Raw genomic sequence first — 22,314 nt, 5'->3', positions numbered from 1 at the left:
CAGCTTGGGCAGGTGTAGTCCTCATTTCAAGCAGACATTGCATCCCAGTGGAAATACAGGCCTTTAATGAATTCATCACATTTCAGTCTAGCCAAATTATTTTGTGTTCACAATATGCTCCTAACCATATTCACCTTTTTTGCTTTCTTTTTTTTTTTTTTATTTATTTATTCATGAAAGACACAGAGAGAGGCAGAGACATAGGCAGAGGGAGAAGCAGGCTCTCGAGGGGAGCCTGATGTAGGACTTGATGCCAGGATCCCAGGATCATGACCTGAGCCAAAGGCAGGTGCTCAAACACTGAGCCACGCTGGGTGCCCCCATTTCTTTGCTTTCTATGAAGAAAATGTAAGTAATTTGTTTTGGAGGCAATATTCTTATCAGTAAACTATTCATAGCCAGAAGGGCTTTCCTCACTCATCTTTTTGACCCTTCTTCTTCCCTGCGATCCCTGCTTTGAAATGGAATAAACAGAGGGATTAACCACAGATAGAGAAAGCAGAAAACAAAAAGAACAACTCTTCTGGCAGAGCTCTTCAGATTTCTGATAACAAGAAGCTCTGAGAGGGCAGACCACTTAGAGAAATTATTATACACAAACTTCTATTCCACTAAACAGCAATGTCTCCCAAAGTAGTCTTGTTAAACAAATTCTAAGCTCTATTTGGAAAGAGTGTAGAGAACCATCTGAAGAAAACATTAGGAAGAACAGGCCTGAGTGGTACCCTTGGAAAACTCAAGTCCTAATTAAATGTAATATTTCATTTAGAATTACTGACGACTTTTACTACATTAGGAATGCATGAGAACTGCAGGCTTGGACAAATAGTGGGGGACCCACCCTTCACACTTCCTTTTCCAAGAATGCCTCCTAGACATGAACCCCAAAGTAAGGTAGGAGATCTCTGCCCTTCCTTGTCCTGTCATTATTCTTCTTGTCACTTAGCACAATCTTCCATTGTACAGTTAAGTGTTTATGTGTTTCCCCCATTAGATCACAAACTCTGATGGTTTGGCTAACCACTACAGACCGAGCGGCTAGCATAAATGCCTGGTAAAAATAGGCATCCAATAAATAACTAAATGGATGAATGAGGACTTGTGGATTCCAAGTGATGGGTGCAGTTTCCCACTGGCTCTCTACCTTTCTGACAATTTCTCCAACCCTTGAGTGAAGTTTTCTTTGAGTGAAGTATAAGATGGTCAGTTTATGGACCTTTGCAAAATATAACCACTGAGTGTGTGGACATGGTGTGTATTTGTACAAACTGTAGGCTGTGTAAGCTGAAAGGGAGAGAAATGTTGGGCTCCATGGATCACTCTCATCTTTCATTTCATATGTTTGCCCCCTACTGTCCTGATTACTGGCATTTATACATTTAGTTAGAAGAGCAGCACTGGGTAGTATTAACAATTCTACCTTAACTAAGTAATGAAGTATGTTTTTTTTTTCTTTTCTTTTCTTTTTTTTTTTGAAGTATGTTTTAACTAGACACAAAGTAAAGTCACCCAGACTAACCTATATAAATGTCTTAGAGATGTTTGCTTCTTCAAGAAGTAGAGCCACATTTTATTTTTCATTCTATCTCATTGAGTCCCTATACCTCTTCAAGGCAAAGGGAGTTAATTCCTGACATTTGTGTAGCACTTCACAGTTTACAAAGCACTTTTTCCTTTAAAGGTCTGTTAAATTAGAAGTTCCAACTGAGATACCAAGACAGCAGTCAAGACATTCCAACTTGAAGTCCAGGCTCACACACACATTTGTCAGAGAAATACTGAACAACCTACTTTGGATTCTAAAAAGCCCTAATCCACATTCAAAATGAGAGGGTCAAGAGAATGAAAATGAAGAAGGTATCTGAGGAAGATTTCTTGGGAGAATGCTGTGTTATTGTCCCTTCTCATGTATAACACGGAAGGAAGGGTGCATCTCCCCTCACTTCATGCTGGGACAAGAGGGGCTTCGAAAGGGCCATTGAGGAAGCCTAGCATGTACCCCAGGCAGGAGTCCATGGGGGATGCAGATCTGAATCCCATCTGGTAAAGGTAAAGAAATAAGATCTGAATCCCACCTGGAAAAGGTAAAGAAATAAGAACTGATGGAGAGGTGGGAGGGTGACGTGACTATGCCAGACAGGCCTATACTACCAGTCTGTCCAAGGACCACAAGGGACAGATGACCTCCCAAGACAGATGTGGGCTACGTGGGGGAGAGGGCTGGTCTGAAGCCACTTGGGTCCTGCTCAAGAAGGCTGCCTCGAAGGGTGCAAGGACTCCACAGTGGCAGGAACCACTTAAAACCAGGAGGCTGGGAAAACGCATTGCTTCCATTACAAGGAAGTAAAATGTAGGGGCATTTACACTGTGGCTGAAAACCCCCCACAAAAGACCAGGAAAGAAAGAGTGTGTTCTAAGCACTTATGGAACACTAAGGGCGTGAGGCCATCTTGTGTTACTGTCAGTGAAGAAGCACTTCCCCGTCCTTCTCTTTTCCTCTCCTTTTCATTCCTTTTCCAGCTGGACCCTAGTGAGATCGGAAACTTAAGGTAGGATTCCCAATTGTCAAAGGTCTTGGCTAGGGGACAGAAGCAGAGAGATTTACTTTCAAATCAAGTTTGAAGTTTTGATTACCTCATTGAACTGGCCATTCTCTCTGATCCAACACTGTATTTACAACTTAAAAGGGACTGTAATCAAGTGTATTGCTTACAAATTACCAGGCAGGTCATAGGATCACTCAAGTTTTCATCCTTGGGTATTGGAAGAACTTCCCCTACTAAATACATTCTAATGGGCAGTGGGAAACAAAAACAAAGATGTGTTCTGACTGGAGCCCATGAATCTTGTTTATTCAATTGATGGTTTCTAGATTAACTGAAATTCCTTCAGTAGAAAGTCATAGAAACCGGGGCACCTGGGTAGCTCAGTGGTGGAGCATCTGCCTTTGGCTCAGGTTGTGATCCCAGGATCCTGGGATTCTGGATCTGGTTCCCCACAGGGAGCCTGCTTCTCCACCCCTGCCTATGTCTCTGCCTTTCTGTCTGTGTCTCTCATGAATAAGTAAATAAAATTTAAAAAAAGAAGTCATAGAAACCCAACAAAAATACCTGTTATGAGCTGTAGCCTCTAAAATTCATATGTTGAAGTCCTAACCCTCAGTATCCTACAATGTGACTAGATTCGGAGACAGGGCCTTTGAAGAGGTAACTATGTTAAAATAAGGTAATTGAGTCGACTCCTAATCCAATATGATTGATGCCCTTATAGGAAGAGACGATTAAGACACAGACACATACAAAAGGAAGGTCATGTGAAGACACAGAGAAAAGTCAGCCATCTGCAAGCCAAAGAGAGAGGTCTCAGAAGAAACCAACCCTGCCAACACCTTGATTTTGGCCTCCAGCGTCTACAATTGTGAGAAAATACATTACTGCGATTTAGCCATCAGTCTATGATACTCTATTCTGGCATCACAGCAAATTACCTTACACACTAAGTAGGAATTATAGACTTTATTTATTTACTCATCAGAGACACAGAGAGAGAGGCAGAGACACAGGCAGAGGGGAAAGCAGGCTCCACTCAGGGAGCCCATGTAAGACTCGATCCCAGGACTCCAGGATCAGGCCCTGGGCCGAAGGCAGGCACCAAACTGCTGAGTCACCCAGGTGTCCCACTAAGTAGGAGTTTTGAGGCTAGAAAGGAGGAAACCTGTAGCAAAGACAAGAGATTTACCTCACATCCAAGGAACTTAAGCCCCCCTGGCCCTTTATCTCTACCCCTCAGCATCTTACTCTCCACAGTGGGAAGAGGAAAGCACTACACTACTAGCAGCTCCAAGCTCAAGTCCTCACTACAGTACCTGGTTAGAAAAAAAAGGCCTTGTCAGGTTTGGTTTGAAGAATCCCACAGAAAGACTGTAACTGGTGTGAAAAAGAAAACCACAGGCCCAAAATGGTGTCATTTAGGCAGTCCCAAAACTGGGGCTTAATACATATTCTAATTGCAGTTTTAACCTCCCCTAGTAATTAGTCTTAACTGGTCAGTCAGGTGTTTTTGGATCAGCACCAAACTGTCTGCCTCCTGGGCCCTTTCATCCCCCAAAGGAAGAGGAGATAATCTGCATGTTAAGACCCCCAAGGGAAAGCTGACCTTGCCTAGAACAATCCTTTTCTTGCTCCACCTTCCTTCTATGAAAACCTTTTACTCTGTACAACTCCTCAGAGTTCCCAACCTACTTCCTGGCTAAGATGCTGTCCAATTCATAAAGCCAACTAGATCTTCAAATTTACTTGGTCGAATTTTGTATTTTATCACCAGTCCTGCTTCCGTCATGTTTCCACCTCCCAGAGCAGTTGCTGTATCTAGCTGGGGTGAGGTACCAGGCCCTGTTCAGGATGCATATATCATCTGTTGCTAAAAGTGCAAAAGGGTACCAAGCAGATTAAATACACAAACTCTACAATTTGCATCCATTGTCTCATTTTATCTGTTGGAGAGCAAAAAACTGAATGACATAATGAAGGTCATACAAAAAAGCATGTGGTTAGCTGGTATGGCACCCGGATCATCTAGCTGTATGTAAATCTAGTATCCTTTTCAATACTCCAAATCTCTTTTTAAGAAGATTTTCTAGAGCAAATAGATCTAGTTCATTTGATATCTCCTAATAGGAAACTAGACTGACCTCAAATGTCACTTTCAGCTGTAGCATTATATGATTCTAAAATAGGTTATTAAATGATTTATTCTGGTTTTGTGGTATACTCTGGAGTCATTCATTCTGCTGTTTATTTAGTCCATTCAATGTATGTTTACAGAGCACCTATTATCTACTACATGCCTGGCAACCTCTTCTCTTACTGTACTTCTCATGTAGGAGCCCCAAAACAGAACTGAACCACTGAACCACACAGCAGCTACCTGACAATAGAATGGAAAAATTAGTATAATAAATTCATATAGTCACCAATTAAAATAAGCCATTAGTAGCAAGATTCATTTGACTAGCCACAGGGGAAGACAGAAGCAAACAGATTTTCTTATAGACATGTTAATCACTAATACACACACACACACACACACACACACACACACAGAGGAAATGATAGATGTCATAAAAACAGGAAACTTCATGGTATAAAAATCACATAATGTGTAATAGTTTCACCACCAGCCTGTATAAGTGTCTAATTTAAAAAGAAAATTTGCCAGCATCAGAATCTAGACACACCTACAAAGTAAAGGAGGAAAGTAAAATTTTATGTTGGTTACTTTTTAGGCCTTAAATGTAGTTGTTCAAACAGTTCTTCTATTTATCACTTTATAACTTCTCCCTATTTTTAAAATATCCACAGTAGGTATTAGAAACCCATGATAACACACCACACAACTTCAAAGACACAACTGGAAATTATTTTGCTTTTCCAACTGTACTTTCTTGAGAGAGCTTCTGGTTAGAAGAGATAACATAGCCGGCTTTGATTCTGAGCCTCTGCTGATGTTGGTGTATTAAAGTGACACAGGGTAGGGTTTTTCTATCTTCCCTCCAGGCATGGGATGTTCCTTGTACACGCATCTGGCAAAGGCAAAGATGCAGAGAAAGGCCCCCTGCCTCATCATCCTTCAGAGTATCTATTTGCATGATATCAACCCATTTGCCTTAGGTAGAAAACTTAAACTCTGGCTTTCTTGATTCATCTATAAAACAGAAATACTTGCTGTGAGGCATCCTGGGAAGATCAATGATTATTTATAGGGCTATAACAAGCTCCTTGGAATATACTTGAAATAAAACAAGCACGAGTGTCTTGCCTCTTAAGGAAGTTTCTCTATCAATTCATGCTCTACATATCCGATATTCCAAACGACTAAGGAGGCTCAGGAGAATATTTCCATGATGACCATTTATTTAGAGCAGAGTGCAGTCCTGTGAAATTAGTACTTGACTTTGTATCCACCACCCACAGCCACCACCACTACAGCACATTCATAGCAGAGCTAGAAAAGGGCTTTTCAAATTGAGACAAATATCCCCTCTACTTGGTTCGAGGGAGTCAGAGCTAGCACAACCAGCAAAATTCTTTTGCTTCAAATCAATTCAGTACCTACTTCCATGACCTTAGGAATGTATTTAGCACTGTGGAATGGTCATGGAGAGATCTAAGAAGTCCTTGTCCTCCAAAAACTTAAAGTCTTGATGTGGAATCTGGCTTATGAAAATGATAATACAGAAAACAATCATGTGGTGTAAAGAGATATGAAATAGGAGTTCTGGTTCCAGGCCTACTATTTATTAGCTGCTTCATCTCAAACATGGTAGCCTCTTCACTCAATTCATTTGAACAAAGGGCTTAGCTAGATGATCTTTTGTTCCCAGATTTTGGAAGTCTAATTAAGTATCAAAATGCATGATGCAATCTATTAAGATTCAGAAATCATAAAGGGAGGGAGGGTACTGCTGGAGCCCTCCAGAAAGAGGAATGCACTAGGTTAAGATATAAATTGGCAGAGAAGCAGATATAATCATCTACCACCCTCAACTCTGTCAAGACCATCCTATAAAGAATGCTAGCACCTTGTAAGAGTAAAATGAGCAGGGTTTTGGCTGACTGGCCTTAGCCTTAACTAATTCTTCAAACCTGGACCAGTCATTTGCTTCTCTGGGCTTCAATTTCCTCCTTCAAAATAACTGCTTTATTTTTATTTTTTTTTATAACTGCTTTAGATATATCATCAATTTTATTTGAAGAAACTACATGATATAATAAGTATGACTAGGGGCACCTGGCTGGCTCACTCAGTAGAGCTTGTGACTCTCGATTTCAGGGTCGTGAGTTCCAGCCCCACATTGGGCATAAAAGTTTACTTAAAATAATAATAATAATAAGCATGACTAAACCTTAAGCTCTTTAAAATTATAAGGTAGTTCTTTTTATCCTTATTAATAATGATATAGATATTAAAACTCAATGAGACAAAGAACTAAAAGAGTTTGATACTCTACTCCCAGCAATGGGGGCCTACTTTATGCAGAACGGCCTTCTGAGAATCCAAGGACAACTGCTGTAAAAATTCAAAACCACAAATTCTGTGGTTAAAACAATATGCCAAACTCAACTCAACCATTGTTTTGATCACCAAATGGCTAGCTTAAAGTAAAACTATATTGTATTTCCATCTATGTGCTCCATGACATATGGATACTAAATAAAATAAAAAGCCTCTCCAAAATTTCATGTTTCCTACTTCCAAAACTCACTGGCAGCATGGATTGGAATGAGAAGTTCAATTTTATGCATGCAATACACTTATAAATAGGGGTTTTAGTGAACTGGTAAGTCAGATTTGCAGAACAGCGGCTGTTGCAAATGGTCACGACTGCTTCTCATTTGATAATAACACATAGTTTCCATATTTAAAATTCCAAGAGCTGATTTCAATGATTAGGAATAGCTTCCTGATTTTCTGATTTTTACAAGTTGAATTTGTTTGGACAGATGCAGTTTATTCTTAAAGGGAATATAAAACAAACAGAAGAAAATAGTCATTTCACACATTTTTGCTGAGCTAGGTAAATATGAACCTTCTAGCACTTCTGCAATAAGGTTTTATGTCAGTAAAGAGCTGACAAAAGGATAACATATCTGCAAGGAAATCTAAATGTGAATTATTTCCTATCATCAGACATAAGTCAGAATTTAACTTGTAATTTTAGGTTCACTTTGCAGAAATATAATTGACCTATCTTAGTCCCATATGGAGAAGTCAGCCTCACTATTATATAACTGCTCCCTCTGCTCTAGAGATTTTTGTCTATGATATGCCATGAGGTGCTATATATTACATTTAGATTGAGGAGGACATGTGCCAGTACCTCTGTCAAGACTTCAAAAAGCAAATGTTTTTCTCGGCATCAACTATACTAAAGATGCTGCATTTTCCTAACACGAAAGCTCTATGACTTATTAAACTATTTTATATTGTCCTAGACAAATGTGCAGGTAAGTGAGTGCTGAATTCCGCATTTGGAAGTTGCCCCACTGACTATCAGGTTACATTTGGCTGGCTAGATTTGATTCTCTCATTCTTTAGGACAGAACATGCCAAAGCTACAGATGATTCATTTTCTGGGATAGACCTTCCTTTGATTCTGGAAGTTTCAGAATATAAAATGACAGAAAAAAACCAAAAGTTTTAAATGTCCCTGTCAAATAGTCTTTTGTTATTACTCACACTGCTTCTAACTTTCTACCAAAGATTTGATTCTTCAATGTATACAATCTTTCTAGGCTTCAAGCTGATGCGGCTGGGTTTTACTCATAGCCCATAGCCAAGCACTGTGGGAGCAACCCCACTGTTCCAAAGAGGATAATTATTTTCCATGGGGCAAAAGTTGTGTCTCATTGGCAACATCCAATCACATCCTCCTTCATCATTTGGTAAGCCTTATACTCTTTTCTAAAAGAAATAGAAACAAGTGATTATCATTTCTAAAGAGAGACTTTTAACAGGACATTTGCAGAAAAATTTACATCTTTTTTTGCTAAAGTAGCTCATCCTCTGGAAAAGGGGGGCACAGATCTTGGTTTTACTTGCCCAAGAATAGCAGATAATGGGGGCTGTAAATTCCATCTGCTTCTCCTGAGAAGAAAAAGAAATCATCTTGTGAAGGTGTCAGGACTCCCAGAGTCCCAGGAAAAGATCGTCCTGAGACTTTATTATGCTCAAAGGTTCAAATGCACTCCTGTATGCTTTGTTGAAAAAGACGATTTTGCCTAGCAGAGAATCATTCTTGGGTCCTGTCGAACACAAGTAGTATCTGAATTTCCTCAATATTCATTTAAAATGATGACAACTAAAGAGGAAACTGGTATTTCCTATAGCTAACTACTTTCCAATTTAACCTTCAAGGACCCAATTCCATAATCTTTGATGCTATGTTATTTGAGAGCAGTGGTGAGAGAAGAATAAAACTCTTTTCCAAGCGTTGCCATGAGTTGAACTCACTTGGGAAACCAGTTTGCATATACTATTTAATGACCTAAAATTTATGAAAATAAGGCCACAATTTTTAAGTCATCCTGAGTGATTAGAATAGCTTCTAAAGCCTTTTCTTGAGAATCAGGAAGTAAAGCATGTCATTTTCATATGAAGATCTTTCAGAATGATAAATATTCATTCAAAAATATCTTCCAGTGGAAATAAAGCAGGAACCGGCCTAACTGGTTTCTGTAATGTGTGACTCATCCCAATTTCCAATGATCAGGCTTTATTGTGATATCTATAGTAAGATCTTAAAAGGCAGAGTAGCTTCATTTAAAAATAAACCTCATCAGTGAACAGGGAATAAACTGATTGCTTTTGGAAGCGAACTTTTTTCCTTGTCACGAGGTTACTTTTGATGTAACCAAACACAAATTCTAGTTATTATTTGCTAGTAATTATCTCCAAGTTAATTTTATAACGAGTCCAACTGAACAAGGCATTCGTTTCACTCCAGAGAAGGGGAAAATTAGTACCTTTAGTAGTTTATTCATTGGCAGAAATCAGGCCCAATATGTAAACACTTGCCCTTATCATCTTCAGATTTCACTGCTAGGATGATCAACCTCACTTTATCATGTGCTTTAAGAAAAGAGAATCCATGTTTGCCTTAACAGTGATTGCATTTTTTTGTCTAGTATAGTGCCTGCCATAGAGATGGTTCTTTAAAAAAAAAGGAAAGTTTTTACATATGTTTGCTTATCTGTAAATACCAAAAATGCATAAATCTTTTCACTTTTTACTAATGTGGGAATTATGATTTCATGAGAGGTGACTTTACGGTAGATACTGAAATATTCCTAGTCAATCAATATCATTTTAAGTTAGAGTTATGTGGTCCTAAGAATATGTAAGAAGATCTCATCTAGCTCAAAAGTCTTCAGATGTAAATGGAAGAGTCTTTTATATAACTTAGGAACCAAAAAGATGCAAACAATGATCCTGGTATATGATGGAGACTTGTGTCAGTTATCAGTAGAACTTGGTAAGGTGTAGATCATCTAAACCCAAGGCCATATGAGCATGCAATGTTGTGGCTGGTTTGATTTTCTATCAAGACCATCGAAACTTTCTCTATGTCAGCAGTAGACTGTTACTTCCTTATCATCCATGTGTTCACTGGGGTAGCATTTTAAATTTCCTTTAAAAAACTTTTCCCATGCATTCAAAACTTGGCTTACTGTTTGGTGTAAGAGACCTAGCTTTCAGCCTGCCTTGGCTTCCAACATGCCTTCCTCACTAAGCTTAATCATTTCTAGTTTTTAATTTAAAGTGAGAGACTTGTGACTTGTCCTTTCACAAACACTTAGAGGCCATCATAGGGTTACTAATTGGCTTAATTTCAATATCGTTGTGTCTCAGAGAATAGGAAAGCCCCAGGAAAGGGAAAGAGATGGGGAATGGCCAGTCAGTGGAGTAGTCAGATCGCATACAAACATCCATCCATTAAGTTCACCATCTTATATGGGCATGGTTCCTAACACCCCAAAATAATTACAATAGTAATATCAAAGATCATTGATCACAGATCACCATAACAAATATACTAAAAATGAAAAAGTTTGAAATATTGTGAAAATTACCAAAACATGACACAGAGACATAAAGTGAGCAAACCCTCTTGGAAAAATGGTGCCCAGAGACTTGCTTGATGCAAACTTTGAATATGTAAAACTTTCAATATGTAAAAATGCAAAATCTGCAAGGCACAATAAAGTGAAGTACAAGAGAATGAGGTACGCTTATATTAATTTTCTGTTGTCTTTGTTTTCTGATATCCTTTATAGGAACACAATACAGTGAAGAAAAGAAATTATCTAAACTAAATTTCAGGAGTTTTAATGACTTTTGATAGAGAAATCTGATCAGATTTGTATATCTTTGGCAATATCAGAGTTTTGTTTTTTTTTTAATCAGAGTTTAGAAAGTAATTTGTAAATTTCTGATTTAAGCTAAGCAAGATAGGACTGGAAAGCCAAATAAAAATAGAAGGAAAGACTGCCATAGTCACTACTGTGCACTGTCTCACAAATGTGGCCATAGTATAATGAGGACCTTCTGGTAACTATGCCTTCTTAGCTGCTGGGCCACCTGGGTATATGCTAAATTCCATGCTAAACCTGGATGGTTCTATAGTCAGTCTCTAATATATGGAGAAAGTTTGGTGAATGAGTAAAATAACTCTAACATTAGCAATCTGAGACAAAGATTACCTCACCACCACCCTTTGATTGCTAAGAGATTTTCCAAAACAAATATTCTCAGATCTTTAAAAGTGTATGTGTGTATGTGTGTGTGAGACAGAGACAGAGACACAGACGGAAATAAGGAGACAGACCAAGAAAGATGAAAGACAGAGAGAGACAAATAGACCCGTCTTTAAGATTATGTGACAGCCACACACTTGCAAAGAATAAAAGACCCTAAATCCTTACACTGTAGAACATGCCATGATTAAACTTGCAAAAACTTGGGTGGGGATGGAAAGCGGGTGATAGAGAATTTAACGCGAGAGTATATGAAAACTCAAGCATATATGCAACTGCTGGCTTCCAACAGCCTCACATAAAGGTGCAGTCTATCCTTGAGGGGGAGGAAAGGCCATATTACTGAATTCTTAAAAACTAAACCCTCTTACGTGTAGTTTTATCCATTTAGAACTTCCAGATGGGTCACTGAACCTCACTGTGAAAGAGGAGGCCAAGAAAGGCCCTTCCAGATCTGAGATACTAGGAGGCTGGGAAGAGGAGGAGCAGGCTGGGGGTCTAGTGAGTCCAGTCTGGGGGCCCCGGTCCTTATTCCCATAGTGCATCCAGAGATGGCAGACCTCTGAGCAGACAATTAGGTGACTCTGGAGCAGGCTGTCCTTGACTGGCACTCGTAAAGCCTGACTTCAAGGCCAAGGACCACGGGTAGGCACTTTCGGGAGTTCCCCACGCCCAAGCATTGGAGTGTCTTGGCAGAGTGAACAGAAGGAGCCATGGTGACCATGATGATAGCTCACGACCAGGCCTCTCCCAGTGTTCCCAGGACCAAATAAGCCCTGAGAGACCAAGACCAGGGCAATACAGTGTGCATCTGTGTTTGTGTGGGGGTGAGGGTGGGGGGGTGGGGGCTGTGGGAAGGGGAGGTGGAGAACCCAAATAATGGTTGACATCAGGTTCCTCACCAGCCCCGGCAAGAAAGGCTCAGAAGTTGATTTAATTTGAGTGATATAAATAGACAAGTAATGTTTTCTTGAGCCCAAGTTTCATAGAGTAATTCACACCATCTACTCTCTTATTAACTTTCTAAAGCAAAACAGGAAGAAGCAGGTATCTGACATTTTGATGCAGCTATTTCTGTCATGAGGAAATTTTTATTCAGTCTAAAAACAAACTATTACTTTAGCTTTTGTATAACAAATAATACAATCTGTTCAACAGACATCTTCTTCCTTCCCAAGAGTCTTACTTCATCCTTGAGCCTAGGAGGGTACCCTCCATAAGTGGCATGAGAATGAGGTCGTGCATACCTGTCATATTAATTGGTTTGGTTTTTTGTTAAGTGCACCTTTTTATTTTTAAGACAACACTGTTCCTACTTCTCCCTCTCTGGCTCCTGCTGCTTGTTCTCTCTCTCTCTCTCTCTCTCAAATAAATAAATAAAATCTAAAAAAAAAAAAAAAAAGACAACACTGTTAAATGACCACAACCAAATATCCTATTTTGGAAGAAAGCCCAGTTCTTAAGTGGCTCAATTATGATCTCAGATAATGAAAAAGCAGAACATAGTTGACACAGGCCAGATGAAGCGGGTAAAGGAAAAAAGAGAAGACTTCAGAAAAGGCCTCTCAGGCAGTCATCCTAAGTCAGAGGGTTCACACAGCTGGCCCTAAAATATCCAGTCTAACTCGACTCTTCCTGTACTTTGTGTGTTTCACCAATTTTATTCTAAATAGTACTAAAGGCTATAATTCTCACTCAAACAAAAGGAATTTCAAAGCCATTATCCTACTCTGAGGAAATTTCACAATCTTTTTCACTAACCATCCAAGGTTTAATAATGCTTCTTTTTAATCTTTGTTTTATTCCTGGTGCTGTACTTTAAGCCTGGTGCCCTCTTCATTCATATGGATCATTGTGCTTCTGAGTCTAATGACATGAATGTGGCATTTTGAAATCTAATGCTATCACCTAATGTTTTCTACTGCTATCTAATTTTTGGTCATTAGCAAACTTGTCAGTAATATGCTTTTCTCTTTTTCTGGATTCAAATTATTCCATATAACAGCATTTTATTAATTACTAGATCCAAGAAATGACACGTTTCTTATTGTTCTCTTTCAGCCAAGTCAATGCTGAACTATTAATGGTTCTTAAGGTATCATTTTCTAAAATAACTTTTTAAATTATAGGAATATATAGTCCATTCAATTGTATAATTTGATGTGGCTATTTTAATATCAACCAAGAGCTCTTAAGGAACAATATATTTAATCCATAATTTCTGTATTATATTAGAATATTTCCATATAGTACCACTTTTTTTTTAAGATTTTATTTTTAAGTAATCTCTACACCCAATGTGGGGTTTGAACTCACAACCCTGAGATCAAGAGTTGCATGTTCCAGGGACTGAGCAAGCCAGGAGCCCCCATAGTACAGCATTTTTTAGATTCACTTTTGTATTTCACATCTGAAAGACACTCTTGATCCTACTCTGAATTCTAATCCACTGTGATGCGTTGTGATAGCAATTTCCAAACATATTAGAGGACAAATTTTCAAAAGTTTGGGCATGCTGTTTTTCCAAACTACTATACAAATAAGCCTTGGCTACCTAGAAGTTATATTAGATTCATTCACATTTATTCAACCATTCATTTATTCAAGAACTATCTATGAAGCATCTATTGTGTGCCAGGTACTACTGTGCGAAGTGGTAGGCATGCATATTAGTGAATAGCTTTGGTTTGATGGGAAAGATGAGCAAGTAAACAGGCCATTACCATACAGGGTTGTGAAAGTCCTGAGAGTACAAGTAAAGGACATCCAAAGGAGGGGCTGCAAAACCAGCCTTTCCTAAGGGAAATGACTTTAGCAGGTGAGTCCTAGGTGAGGAGTCAGCATGTATATGTATGTGGGCACAGAGGCAACAGGTCAGGGAACAAGAAAAAGTTTTCCTGATGGTCAAGACCTTAAATCTTGAGGCAAAACAACTTATATTTAATCATTCTGGTTTGAAATCTGTCTAGAATTTTATTGCAAAGAACAAAAAGAACACTGATGATATTTTAATGTTTTCTTTATAATTCAGGGCCACCACATCACATAACAAAAGGATGCCCTCAGGCTCCATTGGGACTTGCTACACCTATATTAAACAGTTCTAAATTGCCTTGTCTTCAAAGTCATGTCCTTTATTTTATTTTAATTCTAGTATAGTTAATATACAGTGTTATACTAGCTTCAAGTGTACAATATAGTGATTCAACAATTCCATACATTATTTAGTGGTCATCACAAAAGGTGCACTCCTCCATCTCCATCACCTATTTCACCTATCCCCTGCCCACCTCCCCTCTGATAACCATCTGCTTGTTCTCTATAGTTAACAGTCTGGTTCTTGGTTAGTCTCCCTCTGTCTCTTGTCTTTCTCTTTTTTTTTCCTTTGCTCATTTGTTTTGCTTCTTAAATTCCACATATGATTGAAATCATTTGGTATTTGTCTTTCTCTGACTGGCTTATTTTGCTTATAATATACTCTCTAGGGCAGCCCAGGTGGTGCAGCAGTTTAGTGCCGCCTGCAGCCCACGGCGTGATCCTGGAGACCCTGGATTGAGTCCCACGTCAGGCTCTCTGTATGATGCCTGCTTCTCCCTCTGCCTGTGTCTCTGCCTCTCTCTCTCTCTCTCTCTGTCTCTATGAATAAATAAATAAATAAATATTAAAAAAAGAATATACTCTCTAGTTCCACCCATATCATTGCAAATGGGAAGGCCTCATTCTTTTTTATGGCTGAATAATTCAGCCATAAAAATAATATATGATATATAATAATATATAATACATTAATATATTATATAACATATACTGGATTATTATATATTATATCCATCATATTTATCATATATATGATGTGACATATACACACATATACATATATCACATCTTCTTTAGCCATTTATCTATCAATGGATACTTGGGCTGTTTCTATAATTTGGCTATTGTAAATAATGCTGCAATAAACATAGGGGTGCATGTATGTCTTTGAATTACTGTTTCTGTATTTTGGGGGTAAATACCCAGTAGAACAATTACTGAATCATAGGGTAGTTCTAATTTTAACTTTTTGAGAAACCTTCATACTCTTTCCACAGTGGCCTCACCAGTTTGCATTCCTATCAACAGTGCAATGTTCCTTTTTCTCCACATTCTTATAACACTTGTTGTTTCTTGTGTTTTTTATTTTAGCCATTCTGACGGGTGTGAGGTGATATCTCATTGTAGTTTTGATTTACATTTCCCTGATTTTAAGTGATGTTGAACATCCTTCCATGTGTCTGTTATGTCCTTTTTTATATGGTGGTATCTTCCTCTGATCTCCTATCAGTGTTTCTGCACATAGAAGTCCTTCTCCAACCCACCTGCCTTTTTGCTTTGAAGAACTGTGGACATGGAAACCAGATAACCAGGCTTATGCAAATCATGTCTAATATAAGAATACTAAGCTATGCATAAGGCTGAAGGAATTCTACTATGCCTAAAGAGTATGAGATAGGAAGGAAGGACCTTATGAAATCTATTCTAGTCATCCAGCGATCACTTTGTTTACTGTCCATTGATTAATTATATTCAAAATAATCAGGCCAAAAATGCAAGTTCTAGAAAGGTCAACAATTTCTAAAAGTAGAAACACTTTCACTGGCCTGTCACTCTATAGTTTACATAACAACAGAAGCTTAGATGAATCTAGCTAGAACACACTATTTATAATGCCAGTAGATTGGGAGATTTCTCTAATACCTTTAAGCATTAGTGGGATTGTAAGACCAAATTTGTCCTACTAATGCATTCACAGAATGCCTACTCAATGTCACTGAACCTAATACTGTCATGTAAAGCCTCTAAGTCAATGAGAGCAGATGATGCTATCCAGTTGTAGAGGAACAGAAATGAATGGCACTGGAAGCATTCAAGAATCCTAATTCCCTCTCTTGTCCTCAGCACCTGTTCTCTAAGCTCTTGAGAGTGGTGTCTGTGTTCTGCCCCCATGAAGTTAAGCTTAGAAGAATGCACAGAGATGGAACAATAAATAGCTCATGAACAACTGTTCCTGTAGCTTAAACATTAAAGTTTCTGGCAGAAAAGGGTTTGGCACTGTATTTTCTAAGTCACTTTAAAAACTGGTGGTGGTCAAATTTTCTTTTCTCTCATATTTTGGAAAGCCTGACTCCCTCAATAAGCTCCATGATCTTAATCATGCACATATTCAGCCCAAATGCCTTTCTGATACCTAGAAATGGAACAAGAAGCATATGGAGCAAAAAGCAGTAGCTAAAGTTGGAAGCATATGTTTCTCAAAGGTGCTGCCAGAAAAAAAACTCAAATATAAAACTGGCACTCAACTGGCAGCTGTCTAAAAAAATATATTTTAAAAAAGGTGGATTTCAGAGTGTACTGAAAAGAGATATGTAGGCAGGCATCTTGGTTGAAATCTGAGATCATGAAAGTTGAAGATGACAGAGTATTTTTAATCTGTATTTTTCTATTAATCTGTATACTCAAATGAATGACATTAGAGCAGATGTGTTACATTTTTAGCATCTAGATCATTATTTTTATTTCAATTATGCACCGAATCCACTACTATGGCAAGATTTCCAATAATTTCTAGTGGCCAAAAATTAGTTTCAATATTCACAGCACATATATCTGATTTAAAAAATCTCTATCAGAATATATATAGAAATATTACAATTCAACAATACGAAGGCAAACAACACAATTATATAAAATTGACCAAGGCTTGAATAGACACAAGCCACTGATGATGTAGAAATTCCACTCCTAGGTATTCACCCAAGAAAAATGAAAAGATATTTCTATTCAGAGATTTGTAACATGAATGTTCACAGCAGTTTTACTGATGATAGTCAAAAATTGGAAATGACCCAAATATCCATCAATAGCTGAATGAATACATATTATTCACAAATGAAAAGAAAAGAACTACTGATATATACAGATGAGTCTCAGAGACATACTGAGCAAAAACAAGCCAGACACAAAAGACAGTACATTGTACGAGTCCATTGAGATGAAACTCTAGAAAAGACTAGTTTAATCTATAATGACAGAAAGCACACCAGTGGCTGCCTGGGACCAAAAGTCAAGGTAGAGGATAACTGAACAGAAGCACAAAGGAACTTTCTGGAATGAGGAAATGTTCTGTATCTCGGCTGTGGTGGTCATTACACAGCTATACAACTATATCAAAACTCACTGACATGTACTTAATATGGTTTGCTTTATTACAGATAAATTATACCTCAAGATAAAGACAAATTATACCTTAAGAATTAGTTTCATATTAACAAAACTAAAAAGTCAGATTTTCTTCAGCCTCTGACATCATTGTTCACTGCCCACTCCTTGAGAGCCAGGTTCCCTAATTTTGTTCAGAATACAGCATTTACCTATTTTGCGACTTCATAATTTAACTTTTCCTACATTAACTCTTTCAAACTCATTAATCCAACTCTACTAGCTATTGAAAGATCCAGAACTCTACATGCTGTTAGGAATCTCTGCTCTTCCTCCCTTTAAACACAGCCCCAGGGACAGCTCATTTATTTCAAAAAATTCATGTATCATCTGCATGGAACACTCGTGTTATTCACAGACATCTTAGTTATAGGACATCCCACTAAACATCTCATCTATCTTCTGAAAACTTGCTTCATATTCAACTTACCCCATCACAGCATATAATGCCACTAAATAAATCTCTTAAATTGGTTACCAAATCCAACTTTCACAAAAGAAAACTTAGGGTTATTTATATCACTGTTCTTCACTTCCCACAGCTACTCTGTTTCCAAAATCTCCCCCTCTCCCCACTGGAGGATCTCCTACTATATTGTAAAATCTCTGGGAAAGAGATAATTTATTATTCCACATTTTATCCCTCACAGTACCTACAGCAATGTCCTAAACTTCAACAATTTCATAATAACTGTTTGTCACATAAATCTGTAGATCAAACTACCAACCAATCTGCTATAATTACTACGTCTTCAACTATTTCTATATGACACACTTCAATTTAAGCAAATAATCTCTTGCATGGACAGTCACATTCTTATAGAAGATCATAGGAGACTTAAAGAAGTAAATTACTATAATTGATGGAATTTCAGGTCTTAGAAGAGGAAAGGGAATGCCTTCAGAATTTCTGATACAACTGCCTCTTAGTATCCTTTTCCCTGCATTTAAGGATTTGCTCTCCCAATACAGAATCATATGAATAAAGGTAGTTCCACAGTGATTTAGAGTGCACCAACCCTAGACAGAGGCTCTACACAGAGTGCATCAGTATCTTCCTCTGTGATTAATGGACTGGATTAAATGTTAATATATAGGGAAGTCCTTTGTAAATGCAACACTAACAAATATAAAGGATTATTTCCCTATAAGAGGTAGGGAGGTATGGATTTGCAAAGGGATGCCAAGTAGACCCCACCTTGCATAATGATTTGCCTGAAGCACTACATGAGGAAAAGCGAAAAGGTTTACCCTGGCTCAGGAGGAGTTTTGAAGACTAAATATCCCAGGTATACTCTAAATTCTGTTCAATTTTCAGGGTGTGTGATTCTAGCCTTGTCAAAACCATGTATCTTATAGCTTTGGCACACCATTGTTTGGTCTTCCCAAGCCCTTTAAATCCCCACTCTCCCTTCTCACTACTGCTCCTGATTTAACACAGATTAATCTCACACACTGAAAAGTCTTTTCTGCCAACCTCTCTGCTTTCCTTCTTATATGCAGAGATACAAACTACCCTCAAGATTTCAAGACTCCACCTCTTTCATGCAAGAAACAGAAGAGAGGCGCCTGGGTGGCTCAGTTGGTTAAGTGTCCGACTCGTGATTTCGGCTCAGGTCATGACCTCAGGGTTGTGGGACTGAGCCCTGAATGAGGCTCTGCGTTGGGCATGGAGCCTGCTTAAGATTCTCTCTCTCCCTCTCTGCACCCCCTGCCTTCTCCCTACCTGAAAAAGAAAGAGAAAAAGAAGAAGCAGAAGAACTGATGTTCATGTAGGGTAAATACCAAGTGATCCACATATTGGAAAGTGGGAAAATCTGAAGCCTTTAGGGATGTTCCTTTTGGATTAGAATCAATAGAGTCAATAGAAGTTATATTAGAGTCAATAGGGGTAATTGACCCTATTAGGTTAGAGTCAATAGAGGTTACTGTTCTTCCTTTGAAATGCCTCCTTCCATGTGTAATAAGCTGCCTCTTGCTTGGTACAACCCTTGTCCAATAAAGGCCTAGACTAGGAAGCAATGCTAGTATACTCTTCTTTCTGCCACTGGGGTTTATTTTTTCCATATCATTGAAGTGACAAGAACCCATGAATAAAAATAAGAAGGTTGTACCTTGTGAGAGGAGTTCACGGAGTGCCCTTTTAGTGTAAATCATAGATTAGAGGGGTAAAATCAGTACCCACTCATAAGTGGTTGAGCTAGGGCTTCCACAGAGAGCTTTGGCATCAAAGCCCAGCAACAGGGATGCCTGGGTGGCTCCGTGGTTGGGCGTCTGCCTTTGGCTCAGGGTGTGATCCTGGGGTCCTGGGATCGAGTCCCACATCAGGCTCCCTCTGAGGAGCCTGCTTCTCCCTCTATCTGTGTCTCTGCCTCTCTCTGTGTGTCTTTCATGAATAAATAAATAAAGTCTTAAAAAAAAAAAAAAGCCCAGCAATAATGAGCAGTGTGCATGTGCTAGGAAAAGCTAAACTACAGAGCTCTCTGCAGAACCTATGGCAGTGCTACACGGCTATGGTGGAGGTTGGGGCTCCTGTCGTGCCAACCCTCTCTATCACAGGCACATACAATACAACCTCATTCTAAATCTCATTACTCTCCAGTAATTGACATTCCTACCAAGAACAAACTCAACATTAATCTTTATTGAGATCTCTTACTTATATTCCACCATAGCTAAAAGAGAGGTAAAAGATGAAGCTGTTATTATCAGAAAAATACAGCTGTGGTAGAAAAAAATACCAAAAAAAAATCCTAGTTGTCCATGAAGCTACAGATGCCATCAACGATGTGCAAACCATCATACACTAACAGCTAATTTTGCTGGCCCTAAATGAATGCTAACCTATCTTGTTTGTTCATGTTATTTAATTTTTAAACTATGTATAAAAATGCCATATTGTTGAAGTTGTTTATAGAGTAAATTCAAATTTCATTTCCTAAATCCCTGAGTTCAAGAAATGTCCTTGAGTCCCAAAAGAAATGGCTTACCATGGTGCATATCATCTTGGTTACCTACTCAGCCTCCAACCAAGACAACATTTATTTATTTATTTTTAAAGATATTTATCTATTTATTCATGAGAGACACAGAGAGAGAGGCAGAAACATAGGCAGAAGGAGAGGCAGTGGTGTGGGACTCGGTCCCAGGATCCTGGGATCATGACCTGAGCCAAAGGCAGACGCTCAACCACTGAGCCATCCAAGTGCTCCCAAGACAACATTTAAAAAGTTATTTCAATTTCTTTGAAAAAAATGGAAACACAAAAACCAAAAGAAACACTTCATAGACTTCATTTAACATAAACAGTTCTTAAGAAAACTTCTGGGGGTGCCTGTGGGGCTCAGTTGGTTAAGCATCCAACTCTTGATTTCGGCTCAGATTATGTTCTCATGGTTGTGAGACTGAGCCCCCATCAGGCTCCGTGCTGAGTGTGGAGACTGCTTAAGATTCCCTTTCTCCCTCTTCTCCCTCCCCCTAAAAAAAAGAAAAGAAAACTTTTAAACACACGTATTAAAAAAAAAAAGGTTTAGGAAACAACTGGCTTTAAAAAGAGAAAGAAAAGCCATGAAATTAACGACAGAAAAGTGAAAAGTTTCAAGTTCTGATTATATTTGAAGACGGAAAATCCATGATAGAAAGCATTATTGTTCTTCCCACATGTTGAATGCTTTAACAGAACAGCCACTTTCTTCTTTCACTTATGGCTTCAAGAGGGAAAATAGTTAATATTTATGGCAAGATTTGACACGACATGACATGACCTATCATAACAAGAAATGGAATCTGCCACCACAGCCCCTTCCTTCTTCTCAGAACTAAGGGGTATGAACTAGGCCATAGCACCACCTCAGCAACAGAGACCACTTTCGCAGCTTTTAGAGATCCAAAGTTACTCCTGCAAATGAAGACCCCCCTCAACCCACCATGGGATCTCCTGGGGGCGCGGCGGGGGGGGGGGGGCGCCAACCTACAAGTTGCTATAAATACAGTTCTCTTAATGTCGCATTGTTAACTTCTAAAAACTCCTTAGCTTCTATGATAACTGCAGTCCTCTGATTTTCCTCCTCTTTGATTTTTCCTTCTTGGTCTTCTTTATAGCCTTTTGTTCAACCTCTCCTTAAACAGTTCTCTCTTTGGCCCACTCTGAATTCTGAACTCTCTCTGTGGGGGAGGGTTCACTTATTCTCATGGCTTTAAAAATATCCTCAGGCTGATGTTCCCAGATTTCTATTCTGAGCCCAGGCAACTCCTGAGCTTCTGACTAAAATTTCTAATGAATCTAGCGGACATCTATACTAGACCAATGCTCCAAAACCTTGAATGCAACCAGTCTAAAATTGAACTTGTTAACGTGCTTCCTAGGGCCAACTCTTTCTCTTCTATTGACTGTTAGGTAACAGCATCACCTCCTAACAATCATCCCAGATGAAAATCAAGAAAGCTCCTCACACATCTATTATCAGCACCTAAGGTATCTCATATTTGTGGTCTCCATTTTATTCCCATGCCATGGCCTTCATGCAATTCCTCCTCATTCTTCTTGCACTACTGCCTGAAGCCTCTGTGTACCATTCTCTTACATCTCCAGATGATCCCTTAACTTCATCACTATTTATCTCCTCTTTTCAAAAAAAAAAAAAAAAAATCCATAGAGGCCATATACAAAATGTAAAGTTCTTAGCAAAGCACTCAAGGACCTTGAAAATCTGGTCCTATTCTCTCTTGCTGGTGTACT

General features: G+C 38.6%; 1 protein-coding gene across 1 annotated transcript in view; it reads right to left on the bottom strand.

The window, feature by feature from the left end:
• Positions 1-22,314, bottom strand: part of PPM1L (protein phosphatase, Mg2+/Mn2+ dependent 1L) — a 313,216-nt gene that overhangs the window by 149,814 nt on the left and 141,088 nt on the right. The window lies entirely within an intron of this gene.

The sequence above is a fragment of the Canis lupus genome, chromosome 34 (genome assembly GCF_003254725.2).
Source record: "Canis lupus dingo isolate Sandy chromosome 34, ASM325472v2, whole genome shotgun sequence".
Classification (NCBI taxonomy): domain Eukaryota; kingdom Metazoa; phylum Chordata; class Mammalia; order Carnivora; family Canidae; genus Canis; species Canis lupus.
This window is presented reverse-complemented; position numbering and strand designations above follow the sequence as displayed.